This window comes from Nycticebus coucang, chromosome 21 (genome assembly GCF_027406575.1).
Source record: "Nycticebus coucang isolate mNycCou1 chromosome 21, mNycCou1.pri, whole genome shotgun sequence".
Taxonomy (NCBI): domain Eukaryota; kingdom Metazoa; phylum Chordata; class Mammalia; order Primates; family Lorisidae; genus Nycticebus; species Nycticebus coucang.
The window spans coordinates 60404536-60422679 of NC_069800.1; positions in this window are offsets into that span (position 1 = coordinate 60404536).

Consider the following 18144-nt stretch of genomic DNA (forward strand, 5'->3'; position numbering starts at 1 on the left):
AAATATAGTGGCTTCCCCTTGAACTCGCGCTGTGAATCAGTTAGGGGGTGTGTGTGTGAACTAAATGGACCTGCCACAGATCCCAGTAGAGTTCAGACAGGGGTGGGGTTGGAGAAGAACCATGCAGGAGAGACTTGAATCATGTACATCTCAGGGAATCTTCCTTGAAGAATTAGGATTTTTTTTTCTTTGTCAGGATAGGTAAGTTCAAGTACCCTCTTGTACAGGGTATTAGAGAACTCATCACCTCATGGAATCAAGTTACTTATGAATGTCAGTAGGTTGTAAAACAGTGTAGAGTATCTCAATGCTTGGTCAATGAGACATGTTTAAGAGCTGTCCAAGGTGCATCATAGTCTTCACGTTGAGGCCAAAAAATAGTCATGCAGTCTTTTCATGCTACATCTTTTATAGGTGGAACAAAGACAAAATTACCTGAGATCCAAGGGCCAAGCATTTGTCCAATAAATATTTTAAAAATGTTACCATTATTCCTAAGTAGGAAGCATAAGACCAGCTCATTTATGATGCTTAGTCTCAAAGATGCAAGAGCTTGACACCGTGAACTAAGCACCTATAGAAATCAGACCAACTTAGTCAGAAAGCCGAGCTGCTGATGTTCTGGAAACCAGTGGACACCTTAGACCTCCCGTATTTAACCCTGCCAGAAGGGCCCAAAACCACTTGGGTGTTTATGACTTCATTCAACTGCTCACCCCACCCATTCCCTTCTTCAGACATCGTTCACTTTATCTTTTTTATTGGAGACGATTTCTTTGGTTCACTGATAATTGGAATACTGGCCTTCTTTGCTGCTCTATAAATTTGGTAGTTACTGCGTTTATGGCTATGTCAGTCTGACACAATATTTTAGCCATGAGAACTGCAGCTTGAACTGATTTGTGGAAGGCAGGCAGACATTTGCAATACCACACATACTTAATTGGGGCAAATCTTTACGTCAGCATTGAGCATGTCTTCATTATGGCTCTAACTGATCAGATGACCAAGCAACGTAATATGTGTGGGAGAGAGAATAGTTTCAGGGCCCCAGAAATATGAAGTATGAATAAAATCAGTAAATATTAAAAAAAAGTTGTGGCCTTGGGTTTAATCCTATCTACGTTACTTAATGTTATTTACTAGTTACTCGCTGGGTATTTAAATAGAATATCATTTACTATTATCTATACACTATGCAATTTGGAGATGTTTCATTTTCTCTCATTTTTTAGTTGCTAATATACTAGACAGTATTCATACGAGCAGATTCACACTGGCAGCTAAGGGTAGTGGGTAATAGAATCAGGCTGGCTAGATTGAAAGTCAACCCTATCTTTTCTAGCTTGTGAACATAGGTAACCTCCTTAGGTTTTCTGAGCCACAATCTAGTCTCTAAAAAACAGTGATATTGACCACCATCCCTGTTTCATAGGTCTGCTGAGAGAATTAACGGAACTTGTATTAGTATGTAAATGCCCTTTTGAAGGCAAGATGACCTTATTACTCATTATGCACTAATGATGGCATCCGGGGGCATTTGGCAGTGTCCTGGGAGACACTCCAAGGAGGTAATCACCTGCTCTCCTGAAATAGAAGCTGATTTGAGCTCATGGACACCTCAGGGAGTGATTCCCTCAGTGGTTTACCATAGTCAGCCAGCAGAACCACAAAAGATCAGACTGAAATGTCTTTGAAATTATAACAGGAACATCACATTCTTACTGAGTTGGAACAATCTCAGCACTTCATCATCTGGTATTTTCACATGGCCCGACCGTCCTGCCTTTGACAGAGCAGTGCACATCCCGTATTCACCTGATGGAGACTGAAAGCTGACAGATGACCAGGCACATACGTTGTGCCCATGATGGGCACACTTGTGTTTTTTGCCTATTTATTTATATTAAATATCTATTCTCCCATGTAAAAGGAATCATAAAAAAACTTCCAAAACATTTACCTATAAAGTACTTTTGAAAATGTTTGTGAGTTGCTGTATTCATCCACCAATACGTTCACTTATCTGCTGAGCAAATGTTGCCTGAGAATATACTTCGTCCCAGGTACTGGGCTACTGGGGGGAAGAGGGCCCAACGGAGTGGCCTGCCTGGTCCTTATTCCCTCGTGTCTCACGGTCTAGTGAGGTTTGAGATGAGCTCACCATGTTCGCATAAGGTGTTAAGTATTTGATGAAGAAAGTAAAGGATTCTAAGAGCATGGAGGGGAATCCTCTCCCTCCGCACAGGGCTGAAGACTGGATTCTGCATTGCAAAGAGTGCAACGGAGAGAACACTCCAGGAACAGGTCCCAGGAGAGCAGCTGGATCTGGACTGTCTCCTCCTCTACCTCTCCCCCTAATTCTTCCCTCCTTAGCAACTTATCTTTTTTTTTTTTATTTGATTACCAATATAGGGAAGCTCTACTCAGAATCACCTGTGTAGAACTGTTAAGAGTATGGCTGCCCAAACGCAAACTCACTGATTAGTTCATTTAGCACAGCGGTTCTCACCTTGTGGGTCGCGACCCCTTTTTAAAAACAAAAATACTTTGCAGCATTAGGAAGGCTGAAAACCACTGTTTTAGCATATATGTATTAACCACACCTTTATTAAGTACCAAGTATGTACCTACTACTTTACTACAAACTGGAAAGCCAAAGTTAATTATCACTCATATGATAAAGTATTTCAAAGGAGCACTCATAATAATGGCAGCCAACGCATAGAATTCCAGATGAAGTGAAAGGTGAACTGTGATACTAAGGATGAGGCAAAAAGGGGGCAAATTCATTAGGAAAATGGAGGCGGTGGGGAACCGAGCCTGGAAAGCGATGAACAGGAGCCAAATGGAATCAGACTCTTTGGCAGGTGGGGCCGGTAGAGGGATGTTTTCAACCCTCCAGGCAATCTGGGTGTTTGCTCAGAGTTGACAAGCTGTTGCCAATCCCTGGTTCATGTTTTACAGGGTTATTGTGGAAAACAGTTTTGCAAAAGTCCTTTGAAAACAAAATGCTTTCCACTGTGTGTTGTGTACACAACAGCCTGCAATGAGCAACAAATAAAAACTATACTCATGACAGTACATCTTCAATATGACCAGAACTTTGGGCAATTACTCCTATTTCAAACCAAGATCGACATTGCCTGTGACTTTAGCCATAGTGACATGACTTGCTATTTTCCACATAAGAGATATTATACCTCAACACGAACACAAACATTGTGTAGGAATTGGTGTTTTGGGGAGTGAGGGAGGATGCCGGGTGAGCAGCATGAGCCTTGGAATTAAAAGTGAAGCTCTGCTTACTTGCCAAAAGAAATTGGGAGTTGCAGTCACAGACTGAGTATCTGGCAAAGAAAAAAAGTTTTAGGGGAGCAACAGTTTCCCCTGTTGCTCAAAGGAGTAGGCCACCAGCCCCATATGCGGAGGTGGTGAGTTCAAATACAGCCCTGGCCAAAAACTGCAAAAAAAAAAAAAAAAAAAAGTCTTAGATCCTGCATGTTCTGTGTCAGACACAGGGGTCCTAGTAAAGCCTGGAATAGAGGAGCAGTTCTTTTCTGTTAGAAAAAGTAAGTCGAAAAAAGCAAGCACCCAAAAGCTTTACAAAGTATCAGGGAAAAACCGATTCGATATTTAGAACTGTTATTGACCACATCGACAGACGAAAGAACAAAAGCCTTGTCAACATACTAAACTGATGTATAAAATGGATGTATATGGCAAAATTTAAAAGCTGCTTATAATAAAAATCTCACAAACATAGGGATAAAGGGGAATGTCCTCAACTCAAAGAGTACATCTAACAACTGTACAGTGAATGCTACATTAATGGTGAAAGACAGAGGTTTCTCCTCTAAGACCAGGGAAAGACAATGTCTGTTTTAGCTGTGCTAATTCAGCATAGTGCTGGAAGTTCCAGTTGGTCAAAAAGGCAAGAATAGGAAATAAAAAGGTTACATACCCGACAAGCAATCAGTCATCTGAACCTTCAGATAACATAATTGTGTAAAAGTCACAAAGTGTCTACAAATAAGGAAAAAGAAAAATATTCTAGATTATGAGTTCATCAAGGCCATAGAACATGATATAAACACAAGGAAATCAATTGTATTTCTTTGTGCTATAACTGAACATGTGTTCACTGAAATTAAATACAATTCGATTTATAATTGCTCAAAAATCAGATACTTAAGTGTAAAAACATAGGACATGTATCCCGAAAAAAACAATCAAAATTAAAATGGAGAGACATACTGTGTGTGTCAGAAGATTCAGCCCTGTAATGATATTAGGGTCATCCTAATTGTGCACAAGTTTAGTGCAATTCCTAAAAAAATTCCCAGCGAGAGTTTTTGTAGATACAGAAAATCTTCTAAAGTATATATGGAAAGGCCAAGGAATAGATTAGCTAAAATCGCCTTAAAAACAGAATAAGGTCAGATGGATTTATCTACCTGATTTTAAGAGTTACTAGATGGCTAGAGTCATCAAAACTGCACGGCCTTAGCAGAGAGATGGGCACATAGATCAATGGAGAATAGTCTAGCAATGACTCACATCATGCATATGCCAAAATGATTTTGAACAAAAATGCAAAACCAGTTCAATGGAAGACAGCCTTTTCAATAAATGATGCTGAGCTAATTGGACAGCAGCAGAGAAAAAAAAAAAAGTTAGACCTAAGTCCCACACTTCATAAAATTTAATTCAAAACAGATCATAGATGTACATGTACAACCTGAAAATATAAAACCTTTAGGAAAAAAAAATCTTCAGGATCTAGAATTAGCTAAAAAGTTATAGACTTTACACTAAACGTACAATATATAGAAGGGAAAATAAATCAAATGGACCTCATTAACATTAAAAACTTTTGTCCTGCAGAGGACTGTTAAGAGAATTGAATAAACTATTGATCCCAACCTGTAGACTGGAGTGGTGTGTCTGCAGGCCACACAATCGAACAAAAGCTACAGAACATGTAACAAATATTCAAAACTCAACTTTAAAAAATATTTAGAACAGTCAAAAAAAAAAAAAAGATTTCACCAAAGAGGGTATACAAAGGATGAATCAGTCCATAAAATATTTGACATTATTAGCAATGTAAGATAATAAAAATTAAAAATAGCAACAAAATCCAATACTGGTAAGAATGAAGAAAAGCTAGGTCACTCAGACACTGCTCTTATAGTTTCTTAAATAACTATATGTGCAACTACTTTATGACCCAGAGAGTACATGTCTGAGCACTTATAATCAAAGAAAATCCACATTTACACAGAACTTGTACGTCATGTTTACAGTGGGTTTGTCCACAGTAGTTCCAGACCATGGAGGTGGATCCACAGTGCACTACTCATTGATAAAAAAAAAAAAAAAAAAAAATGAGCTACTGATATACACAATGACCGATCAATCTCCAGGGAAATGCTGAGTAAGAAATGACAACTCTAAAAGGTTATGAAGTGCATGATCCCATCTACAAAACATTCTAGAAAGGACAAAATTTATCAATACATAGAATAGTTGTTGCCAAGAGTCCTGAAGGGTCATAGTTAGGGAAGGGAAGAGTTGTGGATATAAAACAATGTAAGGGATCTATGTGGGATGGAATTATTCTATATTTTGACTGTATCGATGTTAACACACCAGTTATAATGAACTATAGTTTTTCAATATGTTGTATAGCTCACTATGAGAATTTTGAGACTGACTATAATGGTTATTTCACTTCCAAGAAACACAGTTGATAATTTCCTTTCTGATTCACCTGTGCAGGTTTCAAATTGCTTGGCCTATCTGTGATTACCCTTGTAATTTTACATTTCCTTATTTTTGTGTATCTCAAAATTTTCATAATGACCCGCGTGCTGGAAGAAAATGTGGGTAAATGGCACAGGGGATAGTTTCATGTTTTTCACAACTGCGTGCAAATCTATACTTATCACAATTATACGACCTTCAGTCTAGATACATCATGTATGCAAACAAAGCTAATTCAACTGGAATTTAATGACTATTAGATTTACCAGCAAAGGATCTAAAGATATGTGCAAAGAACTGCCTGCTACATTATTTGTATGCTATAAAAAGCATCAAAGACATATTGGATGTTGCAGTGACTCAATAACAGGATGAAAAACTTGTCCTTAGACCCAGTTGTATCATTAACCCCGTTGGCAGAGGAATTCCCAAGGGCATGTGCTCTTAAGATTTGGGGGCACCTCCAGATTACTCTTGATCACACTCCTGAAGTGGATGAGGCCTTTTACAACCTTTCCCAAGGTGTACACGTGCCACTTAATGATCAAGATACGTTCTGACAAATGGGTCATAGGCAATTTCATCCTTATGTGGACTTCACAGGACGTACTTACACAAATCTAGGAGGCACAGCCTACCACACACCCAGGCTGCCTGGGATGGGCTATTGCTACAGGATATAAACCCATAATATCATGTTACTGTCCTACATCCTGTATGTAAATGTGCTCTAAGGGTTAAATATTTGTGTGCCTAAATATAGAAAAGGTGTAGTAAAATACAGTCTAATTAGATACATTACATATGGTTTCCAGTTGATTTATTCACAATATATATACTTTAGCTTCTTTTTGTTGAGAAATACTTTTAGGCAATTAGCAGACTCATCTGGCCCCAGAGTGATCAGTTCAGATCCTGGTTAGACTACTCACTAGCTGCGTGATGTTGAACAGTTCATTTAACCTCTGTCCCTTTCCTTTCTTGGGAAAAATAAGTACTACCTCAGAGGGCTGATATGAAAATCAACTGAATAGTGTAAAGTACATAAAACGTTTTTCAACAATATTTGTTAAATAAATTTACACTTTAGCCTTGGGTAGTTTCTTCTGTCTCTAGTTTATGAAAGTCATTGAAAGTAAATTCACCTTCCACTTTCATAACTTCTAGTCCAACTCTTACGAATTTATATGCCTTGCTGCAAGTGGTCACAAGGAATGTTCCCCAAGAAAATAAAATAAAATGAAAATAGCTCATTCTTAAAATAGATGCTATGAATTCGTCAGTTTGTCAAAATGTTGCTCTTCCTTGAACATTTAGAATTTTCTAGTTTTGATCCGCCTATTTCAGGATGAAACCTCACAAGTTGTGTTTTAGTAGAATTATTTTGTCAGGGTCAAGGATGTGGCTATTTGAATTTGATCCGTTCACTGAGCATTTTCTGATATTTGCCAGCACCCCACCTTGCACCACCACTTTTTGGACCAATGAGTTCTCCGGAGCATGTTAGGAAAAATCAACTGTAATATATTAAACCAGGAAAATAGGATAAAGATATTTTCTAAAATACACTCAATTACTCAAAGCTCCAGATATGACATCTGTGCTGTTGATTTGCTGAACAGCACAGTTGATAACCAGAAAATTCGGACCCCCTCACGATTAACTTAGAACAATGTCATTTCTCAGAATGACAGCAGAAAGGATGCTTAAAGATAATAAGTTCATTAATCTTACCCTCCTCACATTTCAAATGAATAATGAGATACGAGTAACTGACTCAGAAACTCAACCACCAGATGTCTCCACTTTGTAAGGCAATTAACAAAGCAACAACAACAACAAAATACATTCACAAAAGAAGGGTTGAAGGAGGCTAATGTTCTTGTCAGGAGCTGATTTCCAACCACTTGGGACATTTAGGGTACTCCAGGGTACGGCCATCATTTCGTGGTTAGAAGCCAGGGTTGCTGCTAAATATCCTGCAATGCACAGAGCAGCCCTTCGTAACAATGAACCATCTATCCCCAAACATCAGCAGTGCTGAGAACGAGAAACCCGTTTAGGGTGGACTTGCTGATTAGCATTATAATTCACCATGCCTCACCCAATGTAAAAGATATTAAAAAAAAAAATGGCTATCAACCTAAACCCTGCTTTCTTCCAGCACCCTGCAGATATCTTTATTATAGGCCCAGTAATATTTCATTTTTAATTCATTGTCCTCACTAATTAGTGAGGTCTCATGAAGGGCCTGGTCAAGGTCATCTCTATTTCCATCTGTCTGCCTAGTACTTACTGTACTTAGTACAGTGCATGGCTTATAGTCCCCCTCCATGAATGTTTGCCAAGTGAATGACTTTATGAATCAATCATGAGGTATAGGCTCTTAACAAAGAGTGAACTCTGCATTTAAAGAGGGTGAGTTTCAGACACAGTCAGTCCAGGTGTAATGGAAGAGCAGCATCTGTGCCCAGTCAAGTTGTAGTGGTAGCAGGTGGAGTAGGTTGCTGGGAAGAAAATTGAGATGTCAGCAAAATTTTAAAGGATGATGTCAGGATGATTTTCAGAATCCCTCCTTGGAAAAGCTATTTGAAAATAATACTATCCAGACATTTAAGATTTTGATCTAAATAAAATACTGCAAATAGAAGACTCAAAAAAACTAATTGATAACACTAAATACATCTGTGTTTTGATTAAAATATACTCAATGAATAACTACAAACATCCCGTTTAGAGCATGCAGATAATATCCTGAAAAAGCGAAATTACAATAAATTAGAAGGTAGAAGGAATTGAAAAAGTGTTAGAGCCCTTATGTAGACAACTGAGTAAATAAAAACTAACACTATGTTAACATGACTACAGATTCTGAATGTGTATAATCTTTTCCAAATTTTAGAGACATTGAGAAGAATTGTTTATTTGGGGGTAGAATTATTTCTTGGCCTTTGAATAACTATATTCCTTGAGTTTATTTGGCACAATACTTTGTATTTAAAATTCATCTACATTATAACATTACTCTGGAGTATCACTTTCCTCTCACATTGATCACCCACCAACCCACTTATCTATCCATATAAGATTATAGGAAGATATCGAGAATCTTGTTTATGCAATGTCTTTTCCTTTTTCTGCATGGTTGAATTTAGGTTTTTAAATTTCATACATTTTTTTATAACAGGCACTCTTTTGTTTTAAAATTAAGTTTACTCAGTTACTGATTCAAAAGCTAATCTCTTCTGAAAACATGCTCACAGACACACTTGAAAATGCTTTACCAGCCATCTGGGCATCCCTTAGCCTAGTCAAGTGGACATATGAAGTTAGCTATTTCAAGTGGTTATGAGCAGAAATATGGATAATTGTTCCTTATATTCTTTTTTACTTTTAAAAAGTAAATTCCTCATGAGGGGAAACTTTCAGCAGCTCATTCTACAGCTGTGTACAAAAATAGGAAGATCTCTGCAGTTCACTCAGGAGGCAAAGGTAAGAACAGGGGAAAAAAAGAGATAACATGGACTATAGACCTACATTTCTGCTTATGTCCTTGTGGGTTGAATCCAGAATGGCTAACTCCAGGTATTGTGGGCTTACCCAAGGAAGTTCTTGTGAACTTGATCTTTGACTCCTACTCTAAGGTCTGCTTTTGTGGAGTCTAAGAAATAGAGCTGGAAGAAAGTGACTTAGAAGCAAAGTCAAAGGAAACCATACAAGTAAATACAGTTCATTAAGCTTCATCTGTCACAAAGGAGTGAAAACAAAACTCGCCAGCTCTGGAGTGATTGAGGGGCCCCAGACTTCGTGCTGAGCTCAGTCATTTCTCTCAGCTATTAAGCATTGTCATGCAACTTTCTGCTCTTTCTTGCCTCTAAATGAGGCTTTCTTCACTCCCCTTAGATTCATTTATTATACAGTGAGACATTATTGCTTTATTTGGTCTTTTGGAAGAAGTGACGAATACACCTGCCTGCGCTAGCTTTTGTGCTAACTGGGTTTGTCTGCGAACTTACAAAATCTTCCTTCTGAAAGGGCAAAATCTGCTGTGGACAGATGAGGGAAGGGAACACTCACTTGCAAAATTATTGCATGTCACAAACTTGAACTCCACAGACCATCCAAGGCAATGTTTTCAGCAATTAACTTGGGAACAGAGCTACTGAAAACATAAATTGACATCCTTAGGAATAAAGGTTGACTATAAGATCACACTGGGGGAATTTGCTGATTTTAATTGGGAATATAAAATATAAAAGAATCAAATCCCCTCTTCTCCATTAATAAGTGTTTGCAAGTTAACTGGATACTTTTGGATGCTGGTGGCCCTTGCTTCTAACTATGCTTCTATAGACTAGCAAGGGCTCCTAGTGGGAAACTAAACACAAAGCTAGATGTTAAAAACTTAGCATTTGTGGTCTGCAAGATAGCACATCCCACATCCACCAAGACCCTACTTTCTAATTCCCATAACCTGTGTCTGCTTTGTTGCCTTCCGTGGATCAGGGGATTTGGGGATGGGGTTATGTGAAATCCAGTGAGATAAGGAATCTATCCAGATGGGCCAACCTTGAAGTGGGGGAACCTCTATCAGTTTTGGTCAGAGAAAAGGATGCAGTTATGGAAAGAGGGTCAAAGCAATGTCCTGTGAGAAGGACCTGACCCATCATTGCTGTCTTGAAGATGGAGGAAGGAAAGGAGCATAAGCCAAGGGAGTGAGCAGCGTCTGCAATCCAGAGAAGGCAAGAACATGGCCTCCCTGCAGAACTCTCAGGATAGAGGGCAGCTCTGTCAACACTGCAACTTTGCCTGGTGAGACGCATGTCAGCCCTCTGACCAGAGCCATAAGACAGAGTTGTCACTTTAAACCACCATGTTTGCAGTAATTTGTTATGGCAACAAAGCTAACACAATATTTTTTGTTAGATTGTGTCTGGAAGGAGTTCAGTGTGAGGAATGAAGAGGTTCACACATTGTGTGTGTAGAGGACTGAAGACCTGGCAGTCTACTGAGCAAGCCTTGGGTCCATATTTATTATCGTAAAGCAGAGAGAAATGATTGAAGATTACTTATCAAAAAATCAGCAGTAAAAGGAGGAACTTGGAAAACAGCAGACACCATCTCCAACTTATTCTTGTATAACCACAGACCTTAAGCAAGACCTCACCTCTGTCATCAAGTGACCTCTGGGGTCTAGAGAATCTTTACCATAACCTTTTGGCCTGGCATTGTCATGTGTCACAAGCTCATTCTCTCCTGCAGGCCAGTTTTCTGGGTCCCTGCTTGTGCACAGCTCACACACCATCCTCATTTTCTGCCTAAAGGGACCTGGAGAGTCACAAGTTCACGCTAAAGGTCAGGGTATGCAGCTTAAGAATATTTTAGTATGGATGATCAGGGCACGATTTCCCCTACAATACCTTAATTTAAATTTTCTTTTAATCTATGAAAGAAAATTAGATAGTGTGTGTAAGAGTAAAGAATGTGTTTGGGGGAAGCGGCATTTCCAGTTTATTTCTTCCTTGCCAAGATGAAATATAATCCTGTGCTAGGTTTGTCGGTCCTGACCAGCCTCCTTTCTCCTCCTGTACACCTTTCTTCCTTTTCTAAATTTCATGAAATTTAATTGTTGGCATGGACTGTAAGTGCCTGCTTTTTGTCCATGTATGTGTTCTGGGTCCCAGACTCCCCAGAGCTCACACTTCCGCTGGTGCTCATGAAGCTGCAGGCACCCACTTCCTGCCATGCACCAGCTGAGTCAGAAGCCCCCGGGAGTCCCACAGTCATCTGGGTTGGTGATTTTCAACCAGTGTGTGAGGGGAGGATCTTATGTGTGCTTCAAAAAAAATTTTAAGGACCGTTAATTGAATTATTTTTGAAAGGAGTTCAAAGCAAAGTATATTTTTTTCACTCTTTTTGATCAACATAATTTAAGTGTGCCATGGAAGTTTCTACAGGTTCAAGTGTGCTGTGAGATTTAAAAGGTTGAAAAACACTGATCTGGGTAAATTAGCAAGGTATTCATGAAGATGAGAACTGCCGTTCTCAGAACCCGACATTTGCTGTAAGCGTTCTGCCCTACCATTCACACCTCCTGTCACTAGTCCCTCTGCCTGGGATTCCCTCTCCACTCGCATCCTGGGGCTCATTCTCTTCCTAGCCTTGCCTGGCCCATTCCTCCACAGGCTTCAGTGGTTATTATTGGTCCAGATTCTTACTTCCTGCGAAAGGGAGTCCCCTGGCCAGCCCCTCCTTCCTCAAATCATACCCAGTTGGGCATGAACAGTAATAGCTGCGTTTGCTGTAGTAGGTTATGATCATCTGTCTTCATCATCAAAAAGGATTGTGGCCTTGAACCTAGGTCTTGTACTTTGTTCATTTTTCTACCCCAAACCTAGCACAGAGCTAAAGGGTCTTAGATGGTAAACAAGGGCTTATAGAAGGAATGGGTGGACAATTAGCTACACGAATGAATACTGGGGCCACGGCATCTGGAGGCAATTCTCCTTGTCTGTTTGGAGCACCAGGCTCATGTTCATTGCCTTGGGTGCCAGCTTAGACAGCCCGCCACAACTGTCTACATGGGAAATTTGATGAGAGGCGTTTCTGGGTTAGAAAGGCATTGTGCTGTGCCAATTTTACCTTCAAAATCTCGTTCCCTTCTCACTGCTCCGTAGATAACACACTGGTACAAACTTCCATCATTTCTGTGGCCTCGTAGTTCCTTGACTATGACAGGCACAAAAACTTTCACACCAGCTATTCCCTCCCTGCTGAATAAACTGCAGATCATGGTATGTAGACACAGGCCAGTCCCTCCCAGAGAGGCTCTACCTGATTGCTCTGCCTAAAACATTGCTCCTATTGCAGGTGATTGATTTCCCTTGCTCTATTCTTTTCTCCACACTACTTATAAAATACAATTGATATGTTTATTTTTAATCTGCTTTGCCACTCGGAATATAAGCTCCGTGAAGGCAGACGTTTTCTTTGCTTTATTCACTGTTCTATCTCCAGTGCTTAGACTAGTTCAATGAATACATGTGTCAATACACGTCTGTTAATGTTGACGATGGGAGTAAGTCTGTGCCTTACATAACACAAGGTATAATAGATGCATACACTCACCCTCTGTAGGACAGACTTGTTTTTTTAAGACAGCCTCACTCCGCTGCTCTGGATAGAGTGCCCTGGTATCACAGTTGCTAACAGCAACCTCAAACTCTGGGGCTCAAGCAAACCTCCTGCCTCAGCCTCTAGAGTAGCTGGGACTACAGGTGTGTGCACTACCACCCTCAGGTGCTTTTTTTTCTTTCTATTTTAAGTAGAGACACGGTCTTGCTCTTGCTCAGGCTGGTCTCGAACTCCTGAGCTCAGGCAATCCACCTACCTCAGCCTCTCAGAGTGCTGGGATGACAGGTGTGACACAACAGACCTCTTCAGGCAGCATTTTTAAGGCCCCTCAATTTATACCTGCAGTGGCTAAGAGACAAAAATTTGATGCATGCTTCTTGGTCTTATGGATCTGGTTCCTGGGCAAGCACGTGAGATTTTGCCTGTTTACTGTTTTCCCTGAGGAAAGCGGCCCCCTAACCCACGGTCCACTGCAGCCTGATGGAACAAGGCTGGATTGTGTGTGAATGATAATGTCCCAGGATGCAGCTGCAGTTTAGAATTTCCTGTTCCTACAGTGCTGCTGCTGAGGTCCAATTAAAAATAAACAGATACTTAGAGATATTCCCTGAGCCAGTGAAGCAGCCACCACAGACACCTTGTTTACTTTTCAGCAGAGTTTTGTTCAGCCTCCTCCACCGTGCCATTTGTTTTGAATTCCTGGAGTGGGCTGAGTAACCCATCTGTATGATTTGATCCTGGGATTGCTTTGGGTTTTTTTTTTTTTTAAGCTGCCCAGTAACTGATATCAAACCCAAAACTATTCTTTGCTAGCTTTGGGCACTGCTGGCTGCATTATTCTCCAGTGGAAGAGTCTCTTGCTGTATTTTGCTTCTGCCCTGGAGGGATTTCTGAACTCTGATCCAGTTCCCCCCCACCCCCCACCCCATCTTGAGGCCTTTCTTTTTCCTTTTCACTATAAATGCAACTACCATCTTGGGTCTTACACACCGGTTTTAATTTTTTGTTTTCCCCAGTTTGCCTCTCTTATCTTTAATGGCTGGAGTTGTTTTCTAATTGCAAGGATAAACACTATACCGCAGGCATCACTGTCCTGGGCTGCATGACTCTGTCTGGAGTGACGTTCTTGTTGCTTCCTGACTGACTGTGCATCTGGTGCCCCTGATGACACAGAAGTCACCATGTCTTAGGTACCTTGTCCATCTGCTGGGCAGAACAGCTGCAGGACAGAGCATTTGATGGTTTTTCAGAGAACAGTCCTGCCTTTGAAATTATATTTTAAAAGTTCTTAGATGTCTGAGTCCACATTTCTTACCCTGAAAAGGGAATAAAAGAAACGAAAGGACATGTTGGTCAAAAGGCAACACTTGTCTTTCCTGGGCTGTCCTGCCATCTCCCGGTACACTGTCCACAAGAGACGCAATATGGACCTGTGCTTTGAACTCATGGATGGAAAGGTGAGGGAAGGGAACATGATCTGACACCTTGGTTATCAAAAGGACTGAGCCGGATGAGTCTATCCGAAGATCCCAAAGTCAGTGTATGCTAATTTAAGGTGACCAACTTGTCCCAGTTTTCTTGGGAGTGTCCCAGTTGGAGCATAGAAAATCACGTTCTGAGCAAACCAGGATGGTCGTTCACGCTACAGAACTATTCGAACACAACTCTGAGTGCCTACTGTGTGCCCAAATGTTCCCTAAGGTGACTCGTCGGGTTTGGTCAGCCCGTCCTTCAGCCTGTCCTCATCTGCATTCATCCTCCTTTACATAAACCTTTAGCGTCTGCCCTTTTGTCAACGATTTCACATTCGTGTCTGGCCTGGGTTTTCCTGAATGTTTGACCCTCTGTTAATTTGATTTTATTCTCTGACACAACCTTGGGCATCCATCGGTCCAAATGAAAATGCTGTTGGGGAGTGACAATGAAAATGGAATGGGGGCCAATTCGACTGAAGACAACTTACAGCAACAAAGTATGGACGGTAGAGAGGCTGAGCTGTGCCCCTGCCATGCCGCAGCTCGCAGAGGGAGCCGTGGAATTTTTACAAATGCTGTAAGAATGTCAAAAGCAGGTGTTTTTCCTCGCCAGTCGGAGCTTCAAGCTAACTCGGGCATTCAGCTAAATACCTCCCGGGTGCTGAAACAGTATGTGGTTTGAGATTTCAGAGGTAATTATGGCTGAATTCATTGTATGGCCAGCGCACCTGCCAGGTAGACGTTATGAAAGGCTGTGGAGGGGGGAGGGGACATCAAGAGAATTTGCAGGACAATTTCTCCATCAAGACCCCTTAGAAAGTCTGTTGAAACCCAGGTATGCAGTTGTACATAATTCATAACATGGTTAATACAAAGGAGGCAATGGCTACAGGTCAGAGAAAATGCCTGCATTAGCCTGAGAAATTCAAACCTCACTGTCCTGCTCTGTCCCAGTTGACTCACAGTGCCTTATCCTGTAGAGGGGCTGCGTATTTACATGTTTAGATTATTTAGATCCTGGCGTGGATAAGAGAAATATACATCCTGGTTTTCTGAAATTAAATTGAGACAGAGAGGACTCGCGTTGTTCAACATGCTCATTTATTCATGAGTATGTGAACCTCTCAGGTTGTCCCTGGGCAAAGGGCCTGGAAAGAAAAGAAAAGAAAAACAGCCGCAGAAAGGCAGCGTCCTGGTCCTGACGGAGCTTCAGTTCTGGTGGGAGAGTCAGGCCCTAACCAAATAATCACTCAAGCTAATATAAAATCAAATGCGGTAATACCATGACGGGGAAGGATCTCAAACAGATGTAATAGAAGGATTTGAACCAGTCAAGGCCCTTCCTGAGAAGCTGCAGTTAGGCCAAGGTGGAGAGTGCCCACAGTGCCCACACCTGCTCACTGTCTTGTCTAAGCAGCTAACAGCCCTTCCCACACCATCTTCATTGTCTCACAGGATACATTTTGTAGTTAAACATCCTTTCAAGCCCTCAATTTTATGAGTAATGTTTGATAAGCTCAGGAAGAATGTCCCATCATTGTCAGTAACGTCAAGACAACTACTCCATTCCAACTCTTGAATGTAAGTTCCTGAGCCGCCTCTGTTTTGGACCTCTCTTTTCTAGAGGTACTACAAAAGTCCACAGCCTTGCAAAGAACATCAGATAATAGTTGAATTTGTTTTCATTATGCAGATTTTGTTTCAATGTGGCCTAAGAAGGTTGTGTGCTTAGAGCCATATAGATAGTGAGAAGGTGAGCACAGTTAGAACCCAAGTTGTCTCCAGAGCAAAAGAAGGAAAGAGAAAGGCTCTCTGTTGAGAGGACACAGCAGGTGCCTGTGGGAGACAAAGCGTTTGCTACCTCCCTCCACAAACCCTTGAAGGGAAAACCCTGCCGCTCCTTCCCCTCTTGTGGAGGTTACATGTATTTCCCCTGAAAGCAGAACCTAGGAGTGTTTCACACCTTCCCAGGTAAGAGACACCTGTTATCAGCAAATGGTACCAAGAGGGGTGCCATGCTTTGGGACAGGGGCACTGAAGCTCACTGGTCTTGCTGATGGAAGTACAGACCAGCATGAGCAGCCCCCTGATCAAGGCCTCGGGTGGACTGACACTGGCTGTTCGCTGCTGACAATTCCCTTGGAAAAATCTCGTAAGCACCTTTTGAAAGCCACACAGCATGAAGGAGCTTCCTCACAGCACACACACAAAAGCTGGGAACCTTGAGGCTTCGCCCATGTGGATTAAATAAAATGCTTTAAGTGACTCTTAGAAAAAACAATTTGCATAAATTGATGTGCTAGTCGAGGAGGGTAGAGAGGGTGGTTTTTATTTTCAGAACTTTTTCTTCTTAGATTTAATAGTGGCAGCGGCCTCGAAGAAGAAACTCATTTTAATAAAAACCCGCTTGTGAATTTATCGAAACAGGCCCCAATTGACCCTATTCCAGGTGAATCTCTGGGGCCTCCCACGTGCAATTGTGAGAGTGGAGAAGAGCCTGGAAATGTGGGTTTCTGGAGGAGCTTATTCTCCATGACTCAAGCTTCCTGGGCCCTGAGAGGCTTCAATTCATTCCAGGGTGTTTAGCTGCTGAAAGTAGTCAGGGTTTTGCTGAAGAGCTAAGCAGGGCTTATGGGTGTTTACCACACTTTGCCTTGATGAAAATGAACCCTGAGGACTGAGGTGCCAACCCACAACAGTAACACACACAGCTTATCAACATGGCCCAGATGTGAAAGGTGTCAAAAATCCAAAATAACAGCTATGTGGTTGTATATGTTTACTTTCATTCTTTTTGCTTTTATTACTGTTTTCAAAGAGGTGATGTCTATAGGGTAGATATTTCAAACAGATTAAAATTCTTCCCAAATTACCAATCAGTCTCCCTCCGTCCCATGCCAACCACTTTTCTATTTACCCTCCAAAGAGATAACACAGTAAATGTCTTCTGAACGCCTCTAGAAACGTGTTGAGCATTCAAACATTTTTCATCTTCTAACACTTTTTTCTACAGCATGTGGGCATGATTATGCCCCTTGATTTGTATGTATCTTTGAGATATTATCACCATTATTGTTGGTGATAAGACGACAAACACCAGTCACCTAACACTTTCCTGAATTCTGGGACCGGTGCTGACACCAAATAGCTGGAGAGACAGGGGATAAGCTTGTCGAGAACAGAAAAGTAACTAAAAGTAGCTGAAAGGGACAGTAGGAAGTGAGGTGTTATTTGAATTCAAGCAGTGTAAATACTGGGCCCCAATTTTGCAGTGTCACCTTTCAGAATGCAAGTGATGCTTCACGTGCAGGTGACCTGAGTAGTTTTAAGAGCTGCCTAATAGTCCTTTGCACGGATGTAACATCAGTTTTTCCTATCTACTCTTCATGGGTTGAGGTTTTTCCCAGAGTTTACTGTCATGAACAGTGTTTCATTTTTTGATATTTCACCACATATCTTTGTATCCCTGCTTTGCACATGTGTTTATACGATCTATTGACTTACGAGGCTGAATTTATTCATTTTTAACCACCAAAAGCTTATTTTTACTGTTAGGGAGTTCAGGAGAGAGTGTACTGCAATGAGACATTTGAGACATCTCTACTTTTTGTAGCCAATTCAAAATGGCCCCAAAGTTCACATGTTTACTAAACAGTTCTGAAAAGAATTAGAGACAGGGTGGCGCCTGTGGCTCAAAGGAGTGAGGTGCCAGTCCCCTATCCAGAGGTGGCGGGTTCAAACCCAGCCCCAGCCAAAAACTGCAATA